Raw genomic sequence first — 23,870 nt, 5'->3', positions numbered from 1 at the left:
CTTAGCTGTTATATGCTAAAAATAATGCAGACGGATCCGTTCTGAACAGAGCCTCCGTCTGCATTATTATGATCGGATCCGTTCAGAACGGATCCGCCCGAACGCTAGTGTGAAAGTAGCCTAACTCCAAAGGAGTAAGCATAGGGTTTCAGAGCAAAATACCATTTATTCTAGACGACCAATTGTGTGACCCTGAGGGCCGTTTCATAATGGTTAAAGGGAAGATAGGCCAACACCTGTATACTTTCGTAAATGTATATGCCCCGAATATCCGACAGATCCCTTGGCTTAGATCCCTTTTAGCAAAAATGGAATGTTTTAGAGAAGGAGTTACGGTATTGGGAGGGGACCTGAACCTTGTTCTCAACCCCTTGATAGATTCCTCATCCCATAAATCTGTTCAATCCCAGAAAGGACTTTGCTCCCTTATCTGGGCACTAGCGAAGGCTTGCTTAATTGATGTATGGCGCACTTCATACCCTGACTCTAGGGACTATACCTTTTTTTCACCAATGCATAAGTCATATCAGCGTCTAGATTATCTGTTTATCTCAAAGGAACATCTCCAGCTCTGCTCAGAAGCGGCTATTGGGTCCATTATCCTTTTGGATCATGCCCCCATATACATCCACATAAAACCTCCTCTTACTCATAAACCCACTAGCCAATGGCGGTTTAATGAACTGCTCATAGGTTCACAAGATAGCAGAACTAGCACCCCTGAGGTTTCACCACAGACTATTTGGGATGCCCACAAAGCATTTATTAGGGGCCATTGTATTAGCTTAGGGGCCCACCTTAAAAGAGACAGGCAAAAGCAAATAGACTCTCTACTCACCAAGATTAGCTCATTGGAAAGTGCTCACAAAAGATCTCTGCTGGAAGCTCACTTACAGGAATTATCCATATGTAGAGCCACCCTCAAAAATCTTTTGAACATGGCATCAGCCAAACTATTTCTACACTCCCAATACAAAATGTTTGCTCATGGGAACAAAGCCTCCCGTTACATGATGTCTAGGCTCAAGAGTAGGAAATCAAATAACTATATTCATAAACTGAAAACCCCGGAAGGCGGGCTAACTTTTGAGTCGAACAAAATCGCCTCACTGTTTAGGGAGTACTACCAATCCCTCTACAACCTAGATTCCGCACACTCTCTCTCGGGTAACACAGATTTCTCGACACCCTCTAGTTCATATCTGGAGAACCTAGCACTCCCCCTTGATCACGGAACAAGATAGAATCCATTTAGCTTCTCCTTTCTCTCATGACGAATTTAAGAGCTCCCCCAGAGGGAAATGCCCAGGCCCAGATGGACTCCCGATACCATACTACTTATCCTTTCACGAAATATTGATCCCTCACCTCCTGCCAATCTACAACGACTCCTTAAAAAGGCGTTCCCTTATCTGCTGATATGACTAAGGCCCACATCACGTTAATCCCTAAAGAAGGTAAAGACCATTCACTCTGTCCCAACTATAGGCCCATATCCCTTCTCAATATAGATTTGAAAATCTTAGCCAAAATGTTGGCGAACAGACTGGTGAAATTGCTTCCCTCACTAATTTATAGAGATCAAGTAGGATTCGTGAAACATAGAGAGGGGAAGGACAATACATCCCGAATACTCAACATTATCCATCATGTCAAAAGGAAAAACCTGCCCCTTGTCCTTCTTAGCACAGATGCGGAGAAGGCATTTGACAGAGTCAAATGGTCCTTTATGTACTCAGCACTGCGCACTCGTAACATTAATGCCATCGAAGCTATGTATTCAAATGCCTCTGCCTCCGTTAGGGTTAACGATACTCTGTCAGATCTCTTTAGAATATGAGCTTAACAAACTCTCTCCACCCCCAGGAGGTCTAGCAAAAGTCATTTAGCTACACTAAATAAAAATATATACGCAGCACTTTCGGTTTTGCTCCCATTTTGCATGAGCTGAACTCAAAGATCTGAAACATTTTCTATATACACAAAAGACCCATTACTCTCAAATATTATTTACAAATCTGTCTAAATCTGTGTTAGTGAGCACTTCTCCTTTGCCGAGATAATCCATCCCATCTCACAGGTGTGGCATATCAAGGTGCTGATTAGACAGCATGAATATTGCACAGGTGTGCCTTAGACTGCCCACAATAAAAGTCCACTCTGAAATGTTCACAGTTTTGACTTACTGGGAAGGGGGGGGGGCAGGGTTGGTGCAAGGATTTTTGCCGCCCTAGGCAAAGATCCATTTTACCGTCCCCTCATGTCACTCACTCACTGACATACAGACACACACACACACTGACAGACAGACACGCACTCAGACACTCACTGAATGACGTACACAGAAACTCACTGACAGACACATACACTCACTGACAGACATACACTCACGGACAGACACACACTCACAGACAGACACACACTCACTAACTGACAGAAACTCACTGACAGACATACACCTACCCACTGAAACACACACATGGAAACTCACTGACAGACACTCACTCACTGGCAGACAAACACACACATATACTCACTGACAAACATATACAAACATATACATACTCACTGACAAACACACAGACACTTACTGACCGACAGACATCCACACTCACTGACATACACTCACTCACTGACATACACACACAGACACTCAATGACAGACACACATACATTTACTGACAGAAAGACAGACACTTACTCATTCACTGACATAAATACACAGGCAGACACTCACTCAGTCAAACACTTAAACACTCACCTCCCTGGGGTCCAGTGTGGTGCAGCTCCTCAGTCCTCCAGCGCTGCGTTTAGTATGCCGGGGCCGGAATGCCGTCATATCACAGAGGGCCCACTAGGGAGGAGTGGGGAGCTGCTAGAACAGCCTCCCTTGCCGCTCGCCTTCTCTCCTCCGGTAATTTACTGGCAGAGTAGGCACCTGCCATCAGGGTAAGCAGATGCCTGCTCTGCCATATTTAAGAAGGACCTCCACCTCCTGGCTCCCCTGTAACGGCGCTGGGAGGCAGCTCAAAAGCCAATCACCCAGGGCTGCAGCCCCAGTCAGGGGGAGCCTACCCGGGCATCCCCAGCAGGCCGGCGCCCTAGGCAAACGCCTAGTTCGTCTATATGGTTGCACCGGCCCTGGGGGGGGGAATTCAGAAAACCAGTCAGTATCTGGTGTGGCCACCATTTGCCTCACGCAGTGCAACACATCTCCGCTGCATAGAGTTGATCAGGTTGTTGATTGTGGCCTGTGGAATGTTGGTCCACTCCTCTTCAATAGCTGTGCGAAGATGCAGAATATTGGCAGGAACACGCTGTCATATATACGCTGATCCAGAGCATCCTAAACATGCTCATGGGTGAGTATGCTGGCCATGCAAGAACTGGGATGTATTCAGCTTCCAGGAATTGTGCACAGATCCTTGCAATATGGGGCCATGCATTATCATGCTGCAACATAAGGTGATGGTCGTGGATGAATGGCACAACAATCGGCCTCAGGATCTCGTCACTGTATCTCTGTGCATTCAAAATGCCATCAATAAAATGCACCTATGTTCATCGTCCATAACATACGCCTGCCCATACCATAACCCCACCGCCACCATGGGCCACTCGATCCACAACGTTGACGTCAGCAAACCGCTCAACCACAAAACGTCACACACGCTGTCTGCCATTTGCCCTGAACAGTGAAAACCGGGACTCATCCGTGAACAGAACGCCTCTGCAATGTGCCAGACACCATTGAATGTGAGGATTTTCCCACTCAAGTTGGTTATGACGATGAACTGCAGTCAGGTCCAGACCCCAATGAGGACAACGAGCATGCAGATGAGCTTCCCTGAGACGGTTTCTGACAGTTTGTGCAGAAATTATTTGGTTATACAAACCGATTGTTGCTGCAACTGTCTGGGTGGCTGGTCTCAGACTATCATGGAGGTGAACATGCTGGATGTGGAGGTCCTGGGCTGGTGTGGTTACACGTGGTCTGCGGTTGTGAGGCCGGTTGGATGTACTGCCAAATTCTCTGAAACACCTTTGGAGACGTCTTATGGTAGAGAAATTAACATTCATTGCATGGGCAACAGCTCTGGTAGACATGCCTGCAGTCAGCATGACAATTGGACGCTCCCTCAAACGTTGCGACATCTGTGGCATTGTGCTGCATGATAGAACTGCACATTTCAGAGTGGCATTTTATTGGGAAGTCTAAAGCACACCTGTGCAATATTCATGCTGTCTAATCAGCACCTTGATTTGCCACACCTGTGAGGTGGGATGGATTATCTCGGCAAAGGAGAAGTGCTCACTAACACAGATTTAGACAGATTTGTAAACAATATTTGAGAGTAATGGGCTTTTTGTGTATATAGAAAAATTTTCAGATCTTTGAGTTCAGCTCATGCAAAATAGGAGCAAAACCGAACTTTTATTTTCTTGTTCAGTGTAAATATGCAATCCTTGCTAGCATTTTCTTCTTTATGTTCTAGACCACCTAGAACTATGCCTGCCAATCTTATAACTTAGCATCTTTACCCACGCATAAGAAACATTCCCGCCTTCTGGAAAAACGTAAGGAATTTACTCTTGCTGTATTTATAGAGACAATGAGCCACAACAACGGGATTTCTCTTCATATTCCAACAGGAAACTTTCTAGAGACCCTCGAGCTATCTCACTGTTGGGGGGGATGCCACCTGGTTGTAGAAAATTAATATTGCAGGCATGCAATTTCCCTTTTTTACCAATATATGCTATCCTTCAAAGGTACAGGGTGTGACCCCTGTCTACATTAGAGGTTGGGACGGGAATTTGAACCAGTCAGTCTCCGACCCTGAGCTTACTCACTGGGCCCTATACTTTGGTTTTGCCCTGTTTTAGGGGTTTACTGGACACCATATCAATGAGATCTGTGGCACAACAATCAAGCTTCTCCCTGAAGCTGTTCTTCTATGGCTACCCTTGACCACTTGGACACCTGCCAAAACCAATCTGCCCACCATGCTAGTCCAAGCTGCCAGACTGCTAATCCCTCTAAAGTGGCTAAGCAACACACCCCCTACCACTGACTTATGGAGGGTTTGGCCAGTTGGGCAGCTAGAAATCAGGCCAAATTCCTCAAACTCTTGCACCCATGGAGGCTATTCCGGCAGACTTATGTGACTGTGACTAGATCTACTTAAAGGGCTTGTCCCACAATAAATATTCTACAGAATACTTTTGCAATTGCATGTAATAGAGTATTTTGTATAGCTACTGACTTATTCAATAAAATGTATCTGTATAGTGCCACTTAATTTCTTATTTCTTTGACCGGCTGATTAAGAAGGCCGCACATGCTCAGTTTCATCCTTTAGCTGCCTCCTGAGCTGTAATATGGAGAGCATGGACACGCTTCCTGAGCTTCAGCAGAAAAGACACTCCCCTTGTCAGCATAGCTTGATAGAAATCTAGCAGAGCTATGAATGGGGAGATTTCTGGATCCATGTTAGGTACATGGCTGGTTCTAGCTTTATTAGAAAGGCATTGTCATGTACTATATGATGTTTTACATAATTCATGGGATAACCCCTTTAAGTATGTGTTAAGTATGTAGGTATTCATTTCTTGTTAGCCTCTGACATTTTCCCTGTGTTTTTGTTCCCTTTGCTTATTATTTTGAAACCCTCCATTTGTGATGAGCGGCATAGGCAATATTCAAATTTGCGATATTTCGCCAATTTTTGGCTGAATATTCGCCATAAATTCGCAAATTCGAGAATTTGTGATCTCCAGTCATTGTTTACTTGATTGTCAAAATCGGCAATGCAATATATTTGTGAAAAATTTGCGATAAATTCACGATAAATTTGCGATGAGAATATTCAACACTATTCGCGAATAAGAATATATAGCACTACATTCTAAATATTCGCAAATTCTCAAAGTGGCGATATTCGCAATAAAAATTTGCGATTTGAATATTCGCGCCCAACGCTACCCTCCATTAGCCTTTGTGTTTTTATCCTTGTTAAAGTTGTTTTGTGTATTGAGATGTATATTGTATATTCTGTGTTTTGAACTGGAACACTTCAGGTTTCCTTCCCCTTCCACCCTCTTCCCCTTCTCTGAACTTCAGAATCCCTTCCCCTCTACTCCTTCCTTTCCTTTCCCCCGTATGTTGACTGCTGGTCTTTCAAAAACTTGGAAAATGTAAGTTTGTAATTGGAACTGTAATAAATGACCAAATAAATCTCTTTCTATTGAAGCTAGAAGCAGCCCTGTAGCTCACATGGATCCAGAGATTTCACCATCTATTGCTTTGCTAAATTTATATCAAGCTGGCAGCTCAAGGGGCGTGTCTCAGCTCTCCCTATCACAACTCAGGAGGCAGTTGAAGGATTAAACCGAGCATGTGCGGCCTTCTCAGTGAGCAGGACAAAGAAATAAGAAAAATAACAATAGGTGGCGCTATATAGATACATTTTATTGAATAACTAATTGGCTATGATAAAAAACAAAAACATGCAATTGCAAAAGTATTCAGATCCAGTTGCTGGTTTGAAAACTATAGAATATAGTATATCTGTGTAATTTGAAGGATTCTTACATCCAAGAGGAAAAGCAAGGATGTTGTTAAATAAAATAAAATAAAATCTCAATAAATTTTGAGTTAAGAATTCTTGGTTCATATAGTCTGACATTCTTTTAAGTTCACTCACTGTTAATACTGTATATCACTATAATAACATTCTTCATATATATTGCCTTCAACATGAACCTCTTTTATTGAATCTTGGAACATGGCATAGTACAGCAATCAAGTAGACTAATACCTCAGAGCTAAACTCAGTGTCACAGAACTGTTCATCCAATATTGTATTCTATGAACTTGGAACATACTAGGAGCCCACAGAGACCCTCTAGTTTTTTTTTTAATTATAAACAGGATTTATGGGATATGTATATATATATATATATATATATATATATATATAAAAAAGGACATATATATATATGTGTGTATGTTCTCTGAAAACTAAAAAACGCAACCGTCCATTTCAGCGAAACTTGGTATACACAGCCCTTGCTACCAGGAAAGAAATCTTGTTCCTGAGATATTCCCAAAAATGACGTGCATTAGCCAATACAAGCCTGAAAATCTTTCTATTCATATGCCAACTGCCATACATATGGTCACATGTCCCTTATCAGCCAATAGAATCTCGCAGGCCCTTACTCTACACACACACACAGCTTTACTCCAGGTTTCCATAACAACCCAGCCAACCAAAGTCGCACGACACATAGGGCACAACTACACAGCTACATGCATCCATCTTAGATGGATTTTTGGCGACTGTCGTGTTGCAGTCGCAACATGTCGCATGTCGCAGTGCGACAGCATAGCCTGTCATTATAAAAATTGTTGAGAGAAAATGTCACACAACACATGTCGTCGTGTAGCCCTAGCCTTAAAGGGGCAGGGCCCTGTGGAGGTCACCGTTGAAGGGGTGGGCACTGTGGAGGTCACTGTTAAAGGGGCAGGCACCATTTAGGTTACTGTTAAAGGGGCGGGCACTGTTGAGCTCACTGTTAATTTGCGGGCAATGTGGAGGTCACTGTTAAAGGGGCAGTTACTGTGGAGGTCACTGTTAAAAGGACGGGCACTGTGGAGGTAACTGTTAAAGGGGCGGGCACTGTGGAGGTCACTGTTAAAGGGGCGGGCCCAGTGGAGCTCACTGTTAATTGTGGGCACTGTGGAGGTCACTGTTAAAGGGAAGTGCACTGTAAAAGTCATTGTTAAAGGGGCGGGCAGTGTGGAGGTGACATAAAGGAACGAGCAGTGTGGAGGTCACTTAAAGGGGTGGGCAGTGTGGAGGTCACTGTTAAAAGGGCAGGCACTCTGGAGGTCACTGTTAACGCCTTAAGGACTTTATATTTCCCATACTGTATGTCTACTTCATGTTAGGATCATTTTGGGAATTGCATTTTATTTTTGGGGGACGTTACAAGGCTTAGAAGTTTAGAAGTAAATCTTGAAATTTCTCAGAAATGTTCAAAAACAAACTTTTTAAGGACCCGTTCAGGTCTTAAGTCACTTTGTGAAGCTTACATAATAGAAACTGTCAGGATCTTTCCCGATTCCCCAGGTCGCAGTACCTGATCAGACCGGACAAGTACTGACACTACACACACTATCGAATTTGATCACCCTGCTTCCTACAATCTACCAGATTGCACGGGAGATCAAATTGTTGCCGGTGCCTTCTAACAACGATTAAACTTCTGAGATTCGCATTTTAAAGCAAACAGGTAGCTGAAAATTAGGAACTCTAATTGCCTCAAAGGGCATGACATATGGGTTGGCTGTGACTTTTATGACTGGTCAGTCATGCTGAAATCTGGTCTAAAATGGATTTCTGCCCATAACGCTACACAGGAGAATGCCCGCCCGATAATTGTGGGCTCATTTTGTCAGCTCTCAGTATTGGGGTCACAGAGGTACCAAACACGGGGTTTCCACGTGACCCCAATCAGAAGAACTGATTTCCTGAGCCAGGATTTAACATGTGGTTGGATTTTGGTATGTGTGGCACCGCCCCCACCCCCCCTGACCGTTAAAATGGCGTACCTCAATAATCTCTATTGAGCTGTATTTTTGAGTTATGACAGGAGTAAGATTTTGGGATTTTCCCACTGACAGCAAGGCATGGAGAGCAGCTTGCCCCCACCCTCCGGAAGCGTGCCCCATCATAACGTAATAAACCCCTCTTAAGCTGTCCGCTATACAGGCATGTTTATATAAAGTGTCATGGAGGCCAGTGATCGTTGTCACCTCTGGGTCAGGGACTAAGAAGTTTAAGGCGGTGGTCTGGTTTAGGATGTGGGGGAAGATGGAGAGGGAGAGAAGGGACAGTTATTTGTTTGAATAAGGGGAAGCTCTGAGTCAGAGAAGGGACAGTTATTTGTTTGGATAAAGGGGAGCTCCGAGTCCCCAGAACACAGGCAAAGCACTCATGCTCAGTGTGCCACACCTCCCCCTTTTAGAAGGTGCCTGGGGAGAATGACTCACAGATCATTCTCCATGGCACCTGTCACTGGGGGTTCAGCAGTCCTAGACAGCCCATCCGCATTCCCATGGTCGCTCCCCTTCTTGTGCTGGATGGTGAAATCGTACTGCTGCAGAGCCAAACTCCATTGCAGCAGTTTTCAGCCAGCTCAAGGGGTTATGGTCAGTGATCACCGTAAAGTTGCGCCCATAGAGGTATGGCTCTAATTTCTGAAGAGACTAAACTATGGCAAGACACTCCTTCTCAATGGTGGCATATGCCACTTCCCGGGACAGCAACTTCCGTCTGAGGTACAGAACCGGGTGCTCCTCCCCAGCCAGGTCCACATGGCTGAGGACAGCTCCTAGGCCATAGGTAGAGGCATCCATTTGTACCACAAACCTGCGGGTGAAATCAGGGGCTTGAAGAACGGGGGAGTGGGATAGAGCACATTTCAAGGCATTGAAAGACGTCTCGCAGTCAGGGGTCCAAGTGACCAGCTTGGGGAGTTTTTTCTTAGTGAGGTCTGTCAGGGGCTTTGCCAAGGCACTGTATTTGGGCACAAATTTCCGATAATATCCGCACGTACCCAGATAAGACATTACTTGTTTTTTGGTCTGCGGGGTGGGCCAGGTAGCAATAGCTTCCGCCTTGCCAGTCTCAGGTTTAATGGTGCCTCCACCTACCAGGTGTCCCAGGTAGCGGACTTCAGTCATGCCCACCTGGCACTTTTCGGGTTTGATAGTCAGCCCTGCGAAGCGGATTTTCTCGAGAACCTGTGCCAGGTGAGTGAGATGCTCCTCCCACATGTTGCCGAAGACAGCAATTTCATTCAGATAAGCCACAGCGCATGTTCCAACCCCCCCAGCAAGTCATTCACCACTCGCTGAAAGGTAGCTGGGGCATTTATCATGCCAAAGGGCATCACTAGAAACTCAAAAGGCCCAAAGGGGGTGATGAAGGCCAACCTTTCACAAGCTTCTGGGGTCAGGGGTATCTGCCAGTACCCTCGGCTCAGATCCATGACTGTTATAAACTGGGCTGCTGCCAGTTTGTCTAACAGTTCATCAATCCTGGGCATTGCATAGGCATCAAAGACTGTCATGGCATTTAACTTCCGGTGATCTACACAGAACCTGTTTGTCCGGTCCTTTTTTGGGACAAGGACGACAGGAGCAGCCCAGGAACTGTGGGATTTTTGGAAAATGTTTAAGCCTAACATCTCCCCTACCTCTCGCTTCATATTCTCTAGGACTTCCCAGGCAATCCGGTAGGCTGACTGCCGAATCGGGCTGTGACTGCCAGTATCTACATGGTGCTCTGCCAAGTGTGTCCTACCTGGTTTCCCCGTAAAAAGATCCTGCTGCACAGAAAGGACTGCTGCAAGTTCACCTTGTTGCTCCCCAGTAAGCTGCGGGTTGATTTGTAAAGCTTGCATAGATCCGCGGCCCTTGCTGGCTGCCAGCAGATCAATCAGGAGATCCTCTTCTCCATTCTCGGGTAGGTTACACACTAGTGGGCTTTAAGCATATTCACATGGAAGGTCCTTTCCCTCTTTCCCCGTCATCCAAGGCCACTACATGTCACTTCATTCACCCGTTTTGTAACGGTATATGGCCCTTTCTAGGCTGCCTGGAGTTTTTTCTGGAGCATGGGAATCAGGGCCACACCTTCTGTCGAATTTCATAAGCTCGTTCTCGGGCATGTCGGTCATACCATCTTTTCTGGTTGGCCTGGGCCTTGGTAAGATTCTCCCGGACCTGACCAACCAGAGTCTCCATTTTCTCACGGAGGGTTAACACGTAGTCCACCACGGATGTCCCGACACCCGCAGTCTCTCCCTCCCAAGACAAATAAGATCCAGGGGTCCACGGACCCTTCTCCCATACAGAAGCTCAAAGAGGGAGAAGCCTGTGGATGCCTGGGGTACCTCCCGGTATGCGAACAACAGGTAAGGGAGATAGCATTCCGAGTCCCGGCCTTGGGTATCCACAAACATCTTAAGCATCTGCTTTAGGGTTCCGTTATAGCGTTCACAGAGACCGTTTGTTTGCGGATGGTAGGGGCTGGTAACTATATGCTCCACCTGCATTTTCTTGCACAAGCACTGCATCAAGTTAGACATGAATTGTCCCCCATGATCAGTGAGCATCTCCTGTGGGAACCCTATGCGAGAAAATATACCTAACAGAGCATCTGCCACTTAGTCTGCGCGGATGGAAGACAAAGCAACAGCCTCTGGGTATCGGGTGGCATAGTCTACCACAGTGAGTATAAACCTTTTGCCAGAAGAGCTGGGAATGGCCAAGGGTCCGATGATATCCACTGCCACCCTCTGGAAGGGCTCATCATTGATGGCCAGAGGGATCAGAGGAGCCTTACTTACATCCTCATGCTTTCCGACTCGTTGGCAAGTAACACAGGAACGACAATAGTTGGCAATGTCCGTTCCCATGTTAGGCCAATAGAACCGGCAGGACAGCCTGGCTTTAGTTTTCGGTACCCCCAAATGCCCAGACCAGGGGACTTTATGGGCTACTGAGTAGCTGAGCCCGGTACCTTTGGGGTACAATCAACACCCTCTCAGCAACCTGTGATTGGCTGGGGTCAGGGAAAACCGTCTCTCTATATAGTTTCCCCTGTTCCCTGTAAACTTTTACCTTGTCAGACTCTCCAGGGGGGATCTCCCTTAGATCTTCCAAAGTGGCCTCTGTAGCCAGGGCCTCCTCGAACTCCAAGTTTGTGGCTGGTGCCTGCTGCACCGCCCAGATAATTTCAGGGAGAGGAGGTGGGGGAGCGGCATCCCCCAGATGCTCCCCCTGGGCAATCAAGTTCCCCGTATCCTCCTCAGCAGCATTCTGGGCACTCTTCTGTTGAGTCACAACTGTTATGGAGGGTACAGGGGCGCCCCGGTCAATGGTACCTTTTAACTCAAGTATATCACCATCATCATTCATCTGGGAAGCCGGTGGGGGACAGACAGGTGTCTCTCCAGCGTTCCCCTCTGTGGAAAAAACATGGTTAGGCAAAACACAATGGTTCACCCTCAATCCTTTCCCAAAGTCCTCTTTAAAGGGTCCCTGGTCCACTGGCAGGGGGGGTAAGGCAGGGTCGGTGGGGGTAGAAGCAGGTTCATACTGGGAAGTCATGCGGCCCAAGTCAGTGCCCAGCAGCACAAGGGTCAGCTGTGCACCGGTATCCCGCAGCCCCACTGTAACCTTTTTGCCAATTTTAACAGGTTGCAGGTTATCAGCATGGGGATTTGGCTGAGTGGCCACACAATACAATGCAGGGGGTGAACTGGAAGGTTTCCCCAGCGGCCTGGATTTCTTCTTGTCCGGGCAGGTGAGGCTGATATCACCGGTCTTGTTGCACACATAGCAACGCTGGACATCTGTGGTTGCGGGTTTCCCGCCAGAGGGGTGGGTGTTTGCCCTGGCAAGCATTCGGTTGGTGGCAGACAGGGGAGGAAAGCTGGACTTGGGGCTCTTCCAAGTAGGACTCGGCTTGCGGTGGTCTGGCACCCTGCTTGTCACATACAGGTCAGCAAGCTCGGCGGTTTCCTCTGCTGTTTTGGGCTGTCGCGTTAGGACAAATTGCTTGACCTCAGGGGGGCAGATGTGAAGTAGCTTGTCCTGGATGGTGAGATCAGCAAGACCCTCAAAGGTGGTAATGTCCAAGCCCTTTACCCACTGGTTGATGGCAGATCTCAGGCTACCCAGGGCATCAGTGTAGCTGTCAGTGGGGCCAAGCTGCAGAGTCCTGAACCGTTTCCGGTACATGTCAGGGGTGAGATTGTAGCTTTTGATTATGGCCGCTTTGATTTTAGCATAGTCCCCATCATAGTCCATAGGCAGGTCAGCAAAAACATCCAGTGCCTTCCCTCTCAAGCCTGGAGTGAGATATTTTGCCCACTGGGTGTCGGGGAGCTGATACTGGCGACACACCTTTACAAAGCTCCCGAAGAATCTATCAACCCCTGACCTCTCATCTATCACGGGGAACTGGTGAAAAGATGGCATTGGTTGACATACCTCTCTGGTTTTCTGTTGGGGCTGATGATGCAATGCCCCGGTCAAGCCGTGCTAACTCCAGCTTCAGTTGGCGCTCAGCTTGGCTCTCTGCGGCTGCCCTCTCAGCTTGGCGCTCTGCGACTTCCCTCTCAGCTTGGCGCTCTGCGGCTTTCTGGTACTCTAGGATGAGTTTTAAACGAAGTTCGGCATCCGAGTCACCTAGGCAGGCCAGTGCAGCCTGTATGGATGAGGGCAGTCCTTCTGAGGTGGTACTCTGCTCAGAGTTCTCCCCGGCAGGAGAGGCAGGCCTTGGGTTTATCTCACATCGGGCCTTTCTCTAGCATTCCCTTTGATTACTGGAGGATAAACCCTATCGGCATCATCACCCAAAAAAAAAAAAGATTAATTTATGACCTCTCAGCTCCTCATGGTTCGAACATTCCCAGCCTCAACTCCCTAGTCCCGTCTGAGGAGTTCTCAATGAAATACTCCTCTCTCAGTGAAGCCATCTCTCTCATCCTCCTGGCAGGCCAAGGGGCTTGGCTGTCCAAGGCAGACCTGGCGGACGCCTTCAAGTTGCTGCCCATCAACCCACAACTCTGGAAATTCTACAGTTTAAAATGGGACGGCTTGTACTATTTCGCCAACCGCCTCACCTTTGGCTCCAAAACTAGTCCATGGCTTTTTGACCAGTTCGCTCAGGCCCTCAACTGGGTCCTGGTCAACCACTGCGAGTGCCCATGGTCATCCATTATCTGGATGACTTTCTGTTGATAGAACAACCGGACGCCTCACCCTGCAAACTCGACAGCCTCCTCCAGGTTTTTGCCAGCCTCAACATTCCTGTCGCCCCTTCCAAAATCGAAGGGCCCTCAACCACCATCACTTCGGCATTGTCTTAGACACCCGCAAGATGGAAGCGAGGTTGCCTGAGGACAAGCTGTCAAAAATCAATGAAGTCATTGGCAGGATCACATCATTGCCATCTATTGTAGAGCAGTGTAGTGAGGTCTCTCCCTCTCATCTCTCTTTAGGCAATTCTCCAGTGGTGTAAACCAAACCTGCTCGTATTTTCAATCATTCTCGGAAAACCCCTTTAAGGGCTGGTTGCCCTTACATCCTGTTCAAAATCCCAAACAGTGCCCAGATAGTGGGAATGTGCAGGGGTTAAACGAGGCAAAGGGAGTACATCTACAGTGCCAAAATAGAGAAAAACTGTATAGTAAACCGATGTCTGTGGTGAACACTCGTTCTACAAGTACTAACGGCACTAGTGATACCAGAGAGTCAGAGTAAGTAATTAATATTTTTTGTGTGCTGTTTTGTTACAACAAAGTTGAAGTAAAATACTACTTTTAAAGAGACAGTAATCCATACAAAAGACTAAAGACTTAGGCTATTTTCACACTTGTGTCAGAGGATTCCGGCAGGCAGTTCAGTAGCCGGAACTGCCTGCCGGATCCGGCAATCCGGACGCAAAAGGATACATTTGTCAGACAGATCCGTCTGACAAATGTATTTAAATACTGGATCCAGCTCTCCGGTGTTATCCGGAAAAATGGATCCAGTATTTATTTTTTTCACAGATTTAAAGGTTGGTGCCTGCGCGGACCGGAAGAAAGAATCCATCAATGTGGCAATTTAAATTTCAATGAAAAATGCTGCCGGATCCGCCATTCCGGCAAGTGTTCAGGATTTTTGGCCAGAGAGAAAAATACAGCATGCTGCGGACTGAACTGGTGCATCCTGATGCATACTGAACGGAATGCTCTCCACTCAGAATGCATTGGGATAAAACTGATCATTTTTCCAGTATAGATCCCCCAGGCCTGAACTCAATACCAGAAAAGAAAAACGCTAGTGTGGAAATACCCTTAAACTATGCGGGACACGTAGTAGTCCGGGATCACTCTCTAGTTATAACGTCAACCACTGGTGGTAACTTTCACAGAGAAATTAGCTTTGTGATGAATTACTTCACAACGAACTGCATTACTTTGTAAGTAGCGAGCGCAATAATAGAACGGTGATTGTGCCCCCCATCTGAGAAAAATGAGGGTTTTCGGGGGTTAAAAAAAATACTCAGCTCATCCGTTTGAGCATGAAGATTCCCCAGCCATCTTGAATGAAGATCACGCGTGAAATCTTCCTCGGTGAGTGATAAAGTTATCATGCTGGCCGGCGTGGTGACGTCATACGTCACCATGCACGAGATTTTGCATTGGATCTTCTATTAAGATAGCAGTGGAGGCCTCTTCACACTCAAATAGAAGAGGTGAATATGTATTTTTTTACACCATTTTAGGAAAAAGTGATTCATTGCCACAAAGCACAAGGAAATTAAGCTTTGTGACAAATCTAATTTTCCATAAAAAATTCGGATTGAAGTCCACTTCGGATACTCTGATTCGCTCAACACTAGTTATGACTACCCTGCAATCGATCAGTGGTGGCCGTCCTTGCACCCTATAGTAAAAAGTGTCGGCCTATGCACATACCCAGCCACAAGAGAGACTGATGTTTTTTCCTATAGTATTCAAGCACTACCATCATTGCTGGATTACAGGGTGGTCATAGCCCACCTTACGAGCTGTAAGCAATACATTAGTAAGTGCCTTGTATTAACTTTCTCTACATGATAAATGCCATTTGCTAAAGTGACACAAGTCCTTTTAACATTTCAGCAGGGTATCAACCCTCATATAGTAGTGCATTATAAGGTACCTTGCAATACACAGGAAAACTCAGTTACTATACAATAGTACCCCTTGCCCCTCTGTACTGTATCTACATGATGAGAGCAGTGATACATAGTAGTGCTACATACCTCCATATGATGTTTCCCTCATTAAAAACTGCATTTGCTGTGATGTTGGTGTGCTTCTTGAATAAATATGAGGCCTCATAATTCAGCTGGGGCTGACACACAAAGCAGAAAGCCCTGTGGAAGATCAATATACTGTACTTTCCAGTTACTAGTTAAATGATAGCACTTTCATGGCTCTCTAGAAGAGCCCTCATCAGCATGCCAATTTATCAGTAATTGAAAGATATACTGTATAATCATTAGCAGTTATCTCTTTTCATTCCCCATTCATTTTCAATGCGTTTGCAATGGGGGGAGAGGAGAAAGTCACTGCTAGACACCTCTGGTGGCTTCTTATCTCATGAGAGAACAACAGGATTTGGGTGGAAAATTCCATTTGCCTGACCCTTCTCCCCCCGACAAAGAGTCAGGAGGCTCCCTATTATAACATTTGAAGGTAACAATCAGCATCCATGCATACAGAGCCCGTAGACGTGGACATTTCTGATTATAAAGACGCTCATAGTCAAATACCGTAAGACAGATCTAACAGTAGTTTTACACCGCAAGATCAGGTACCTATGACAGATTGGAGTTGCTACAAATATACATTGATCTAAAACATTTGCATGGCTGTCATGTTTTTGTAATGTTCTATTCTTTTTTGGTCTGTGTGCAGCCTCTTTTTCCATTTTCAATGGTAACTTTTATCTTAGCAGGATAGGAATATTGGCTGTTAATATATGCAAATTCTACTCAAACCTTTGATAGAAATGCAAGAAACCCTGTTTAAGAAAGGCTATCAGAGTGAGTGAAGGTATGCTATTAGCCACAAGCCCCTAATTTCTTTAGCTATTAAATTGGAAAGCAATGTGCAAGTGACAGCTAGCGGAATGGGACTAGAGACATTGTCACCTTATGACAACATGATTCTGGCTCAGATCTGTCCTGTGCAGTTTCTGCTCCCGCTCTCATCACATCAAATTTTCATAAATTCACCAGGGTGACAGTCCTTGTTTTCCCCTGACAACTTAATGAGAAGGTACAGGATTGAATTTATTATGCTTTTTTTTTCTTTTTCAGTTTACATAAACGGATTCTTTCTTTGACTTTTTCTTTAGAAAAAAAATACAGAGGAAAAAAACGAATCACTCCTGTTAAACTTCTTTGGATGGCATACAACAAATTATGTTTTTTTTTTCTGTTATTTTTATTATGATATTTGAACAAATGTTATAAGAATTGTTCTTTTATTATTGGAAGTTTAAGAAAAAAATGGACTCAAAGCTGCAGAATTGACAACACCCATCTGTGAAAAGTTGACATCCAGTCAAAATGTCAGAAACTATATGAGAAGATCCCATTGTTTAATTTGATCATTTGATAAGCTGAGCTTCATCAAACATGCCTACTTTTGAGTAAAGACTTCAAGGAAATATATGCCATTCACTTAAATACTTAGGGAAGCAAATAAAGTAGCAAATTAAGTACAAAAGTAGCAAATTACGTCCTGTTTTATACTAGAATTTGCAAAATTTCCCTCATCCTTGCCATTTTTTGAAAATGTGGGCAGAACATGGGCGGGAGTAGGTGGGCTGCAGGCAGGACTTCCATAGCCCGACTCATTTAATGACTTGTGCACCAGAAAACTGATGATATGAAACTCATTGCTGAATCACACTTTTCATATTAATCTAGTAATATCTTATTTCACTGAAGTCTTTAACCCTATTTTCATTTTTGCATATTTGATTTTTCCTCCACACATTCCAATAGCTATAACTCTATTTATACGTTCACGCATTTAATTTACCATGTCTTGTATTGGAAATGGGAAAATAATTCTATGTGGGGTAAAATAAAAACAAAAAAAGAAACAATTCCAAGTTTTACTGTGTGCTAATTAATATTGAAATGATATCCTTATTCTGCAGCTTAATAAGATTACAGCAATACCAAATGTGTAGAGTTTTAAAAACCTTTGAAAATAAATCAAAATTTTATTGGCATCATGATTTTCTGACAGCCATAACTTTTTTATATTTTGGTATACAGTGTTATATGAGGGATTATTTTTTGATGAACGAACTGTAGTTTTTATTGGTACCATTTTTGTGGTATGTACAACTTTTTGATCACTGTTATTTATTTTTTTAGAAGGGACAAGGTGACTAAAAAAATGGCAAATCGTGTCTTTCATATTTTTTTCATTACATCGTTCACTGCTGTGATACCTAATATGTTAATTTTTTTTATTGTTTAGATATTTTTTAATGTAAAATTGGGAAAGGGAATAATTAAAAATTTAAATGTTTTGATGATTTTTTAAAAACTTTTTTTCACTTTTTATTTAATAACTATTAGCTCCTTACGGGGCTAGTGCAGTGGCTGGGTTTGGGGTGGCCCCAACACTACGCTGAGTCCCGCGGACACCATCGAGGTGTCACTAATTGTTGCTGCTCTCCGGAAGGGATGGCAAGGCGTGGTGCACCCCAATGGGAAATAAGTCCAGAGAGTCAGGGTCTGCAGTAAAACAGGGTGCTTCTTTACAGGAGGAATTCAGGTACAAGACAATACAGGTGAGGCATTGGGCTGGCTTTTCCAGTCTCCTCCCTGGCAGAAGAAGGGTTTGATGCTGAGGAAAGGCCTGAGCTAGCTGTCCCTCTTTCTCTTTGGAAGCCTGTTACCCTGGTCCAAAGCTGGTGATTCAGGATCTGTGGCAGCGTATACCCGTCTAAGCGTCTTCTTCTGGTCACTCAGTAGTCTGGCAGAGTCTCCTTTTCCAAGCACTATTCCCAAACTGCAGCACCCAATGGGCTCTGACTGCACTCCTTATATGCAGTTTTTACTAGACTCGAACCTTCTAGTGGAAGGGGTGGAGTGGAGAAACTCAGCACAAAAAGATACATTGTTTCAGCTCCTTTCTGGTATAGACTTACATTAGAGCTTCAATGATACTCAGTGGCAATGACACAGCAGGTTTTTCAGACAAAAACAAGTTTCCAGACATAACAACAACGCTAAAACCAGACATCTAAAAGGTTAGACTGTCTGCTTTTTGGTGGTAAACAAGTCTGGGTTTTCCCCTACAAAACCAGTTCTTCTTTAAACCCTATGGCAGCTGTGGAAAATTACCAGCTTCTCAATTAAAGCCCTAACAGTCTCTCAGTATTCATTAACCCTTTCCACAGAGCCATGTAAATACAGTGATTATGAACAGGATATTAGAGATGTCCCGAACTATTCGCCAGCAAACAGTTCCCGGCGAACATCGCTTGTTCGCGTTCACCTCGGTGGGCGAACATATGCGATGTTCGGTCCGCCCCCTATACTTCAAAATTGAGTAAATTTGACCCTGTACCTCACAGTCAGCAGACACATTCCAGCCAATCAGCAGCATACCCTCCCTCCCAGACCCTCCCACCTCCTGGACAGCATCCATTTTAGATTCATTCGGAAGCTGCAGTCTTAGTGAGAGGAGGGACAGTACTGCTGCTGCTGATTTAATAGGGAAATCGATAGCTAGGCCAGTGTATTCAGTGTCCACTCCAGCCCTGAAAGACTCATCTGATCTCTGCTATAAGGACAGCATCCTGACAGCACCCCAAAAAGCCCTTTTTAGGGCTAGTACATCAGTCTGCTTTTTTTTTTTTTCCTGTGTAATCTAATTGCAGTTGCCTGACAGCATGTGTGTCAGACTCACAGCGTATGCTGTGCCCACTTGCCCAGTGCCACCACTCATATCTGGTGTCACAGTAGCTTGCATTTAAAAAATAAAAATACAATTTTGACGGTAATATAATTGCAGTTAGTAGTTGTCTGCAAGCGTTTGTGTCAGGCCTACAGCGTGTACTCTGCCAACTACTGCCAGTGCACAGTGTCACCAGTGCCACTCATATCTGTTGTCACAGTAGCTTGCATTAAAAAAAATATATATTTTTGACTATAATATAATAGCAGTTAGTTGTCTGCAAGCGTTTGTGACAGGCCTACAGTGTCTAATCTGCCAACTTCTGCCAGTGTACAGTGCCACTCATATCTGGTGTCACAGTAGTTTGCACGCATAGTACAACTAAACTAATCTAAAAAAAATGACAGGCAGAGGCAGGCCATAATGCAGGGGGTCGTCGTGGTCGTGGTGCTGAGATTCCCTTTGGCCCTAGAATAATGCCCAGTGTTCAGAGGCCACGTACCCTGAACTCGAAAAGTTCTGAGGACATAGTTGACTGGCTAACACAGGACACCCAATCTTCTACAGCTTCCGCTCGGAACCTTGACGCACCATCCTCCTCCAGCTCAGCTTCGGGCACCTCTCAAGTTACCACTCGCCCGGCTGCCACCACCACCAACACTAGCACCACAGATGCTTCACTTGTTCTGTCAGAGCAGTTATTTACACATCAGTTGGAAGAAATGAGTGATGCGCAACCATTATTGCCAGAGGATGTAGATAACAGGGATATGTCTCAGTGAGGCAGCATTACACACATGGACGTACGGTGTGATGATGATGATGTTGTACCCGCTGCTGCTTCCTTTGCTGAGTTGTCAGATACAAGTGAAGCGGTTGATGATGACGATGTGCCTGTGGATGTCACGTGGGTGCCCGCTCGAAGAGAAGAAGAACAGAGGGAAAGTTCAGATGGGGAGACAGAGAGGAGGAGGAGACGAGTTGGAAGCAGAGGAAGGTCGTCGCAAGGAGCTAGTGGCACAATCAGACAGCATGTATCGGCACCCGGGGTCAGCTAGACAGCACGCCAATCAACGCATGCTGTTGCCACCACCAGAATGCCGTCATTGCAAAGCTCAGCAGTGTGGCATTTTTTGTGTGTGTCTGCCTCTGATAACAGCGATGCCATTTGCAACCTGTGCCAAAGGAAACTGAGTCGTGGGAAGTCCAACACCCACCTAGGTACAATTGCTTTGCGAAGGCACATGATCTCACATCACAAACGCCTATGGGATCAACACATGATGACGAGTACAAGCAGCACACAAACTCAAAGCCACCATCCTCCTCCTGGTCCAGCATCTTCAGCCACGTCAACCACTGCTGTCCTCCTTGCCCTCTCAACCATCCACCACTCCGCCTCTCACCTTGAGCAGTTCCTGCTCACCTGCCCACAGTCAGGTGTCTGTCAAGGAAATGTTTGAGCGTAAGAAGCCAATGTCACAGAGTCACCCGCTTGCCCAGCGTCTGACAGCTGGCATGTCGGAACTCTTAGTCCACCAGCTTTTACCATAGAAGCTGGTGGAGTTTGAGGCCTTCCAATGTAGTTATTGGGACACTGCAGTGGAAGGTACCCGGCCACAAATTATTTTCACAAAAGGCAAACCCCAACCTGTACTCTAATGTGGAAAAGGAAGTCATGGCATGTTTGGCACACAGTGTTGGGGCAAGGGTTCATCTGACCAGTGATACCTGGTCTGCAAAGCACGGTCAGGGCAGGTATATCGCGTACACTGCACATTGGGTAAACCTGCTGACGGCTGCCAAGCATGGAATGCGTGGCTCTGCAGAGGAGTTGGTGACACCGCCACGACTTGCAGGCAGGCATCCCACCTCCTCTACTCCTCCTACTCCATCCTCTTCGCTAACCTCCTCGGCTGAGTCCTCTTCTGCTGCTGCGTCTTGCTCCACATCAACTGCACACCCCCAGCTCCCCAGGGGCTATTCCAAATCCCGGATACGACAGTGTCACGCCGTCTTGGGGTTGACTTGCCTGAAAGCAGAGAGTCACACCGGACCAGCACTCCTATCCCCCCTGAACGCACAGGTGGATCAGTGGCTGACTCCGCACCAACTGGAGATCGGCAAAGAGGTGTGTGACAACGGAAGCAATTTGTTGGCGACATTGAATTTGGGCAAGTTGGCACATGTGTTGAATCTGATCGTACAACGCTTTGTGCATAAGTACCCAGGCTTACAGGACGTCCTCAAGTAGGCCAGGAAGGTGTGTGGCCATTTCAGGCGTTCCTACACGGCCATGGCGCACTTTTCAGATATTCAGCGGCGAAACAACATGCCAGTGAGGCGCTTGATTTACAACAGCCCGACACGTTGGAATTCAACACTCCTAATGTTCGACCGCCTGCTCCAACAAGAAAAAGCCGTCAACGAGAATTTGTATAACAGCCTCTGCGAAGCTGGGAATTTTTTTGCCACGTTACTGGACACTCATGCGCAATGCCTGTAGGCTCATGCGTCCTTTTGAGGAGGTGACAAACCTAGTCAGTCGCACTGAAGGCACCTTCAGCGACATCATCCCATTTGTTTTCTTCCTGGAGCGTGCCATGAGAAGAGTGCTGGATCAGGCCGTAGATGAGCGTGAAGAGGAAGTGAAAGAGTTGTGGTCACCATCACCACCAGAAACAGCCTTATCAGCATTGCTTGCTAGACATGCGGCAACGCTGGAAGAGGAGTCTGAGGAAGAGGAGTCAGAGGAGGAATATGGCTTTGAGGAGGAGGAAGACCAACCACAGCAGGCATCCCAGGGTGCTCGTTGTCACCTATCTGGCATCGGTGGTGTTGTACGTGGCTGGGGGGAAGAACAGACCTTCAGTGAGACCTTCAGACCTTCAGGGGAAGAGGTGAAAGTAATCCTCCTCCTACCATGACCACGCCGGCAAGGACAGGACGCTTTACAGATGTGTTGTTGATGGAGGACATGCAGAGCTTTTTAAGTCCTACGCATCACTACAGCCCTTCGGGGTCCACCCTCAGAGAATGACTCGACCGACAGGTAGCAGACTACCTCGCTTTAACTGCAGATATCGACACTCTGAGGAGCGATGAACCCCTTGACTACTGGGTGTGCAGGCTTGACCTGTGGCCTGAGCTATCACAATTTGCGATAGAACTTCTGGCCTGCCCCGCTTCAAGTCTCCTGTCAGAAAGGACCTTCAGTGCAGCAGGAGGTATTGTCACTGAGAAAAGAAGTCGCCTAGGTCAAAAAAGTCTAGATTACCTCACCTTTATTAAGATGAATGAGGCATGGATCCCGAAGGGACTGACGGTGGGCGATACATTTGACTAAAAAATGGGCTAAAAATGGTTCACACGCTGCTGTATTTTATCTCTGCATGCCGGATGACTTGCGCGACTTATCCGCCACCAACTAGGGTTCAAGCCGCAATGTTTTAGTGCACTTTCTGCCTGGAAAACATAAATTTTTCTGGCCGCTGCTACAGAAGAATAAATACCTACTTTTTTAGGCCTGTGTACATGCCTAATTTTTCTAGCCTCTGGTGCTGCACTGTGGCTGAAAAAAACAAAACAAAAAAAAGGCACATACATGTGTCAATTCCCCTTCGTGATCGTTACCTTGTTGTGGTGAAGGGGCTTGCATATCACAATGAAGCGACCACCTCTTTGAGTGTGTTATCAAAGGCAATGTTGGCACTAGTGTTTATAACGAATATTCGAATTTCGAATTTTTATCGCAAATATACGTAGTGATATAGTGATATATATTCGTAATTTTGAATATTCGATTTTTTATCAGTATACATGATCCCTCCCTGCTTCTAGCTTGTGGGCCAATGAAAAGGCTGTAGTATACTTGACTTTAGGAGTAGTGTTGTTTGCGAATTTTCGTAATGCAAATTTTTTATTGCAAATTTTTTTACTTACAACTATTAGACAAAGAAGATTATAGCACTATATTAGCTAAATTGCTCTATATTCGATTTTTTCGAATATTCGCTATATTGCTATAACTGTTTTTTATAATATTCTAAAACAAGAATATATAGCAATATAGCGAATATTTTCGAAAAAAAAGAATATAGAGCAATTTAGCTATTATAGTGCTATAATCTTCTTTTTCTATAGTTGTAATTTTTTTCTCATCTGAAGGTCAGATTGGAAAAAAATTACAACTATAAAAAAAAAGATTATAGCACTATATTAGCTAAATTGCTCTATATTCGTGTTTTTTTCGAATATATGCTATATTGCTATATATTCTTGCTTTAGAATATTACAAATATTCGAAAGAACTAAGTTATAGC

Source organism: Bufo gargarizans, chromosome 3 (genome assembly GCF_014858855.1).
Source record: "Bufo gargarizans isolate SCDJY-AF-19 chromosome 3, ASM1485885v1, whole genome shotgun sequence".
Taxonomy (NCBI): Eukaryota; Metazoa; Chordata; class Amphibia; order Anura; family Bufonidae; genus Bufo; species Bufo gargarizans.
This window is presented reverse-complemented; position numbering follows the sequence as displayed.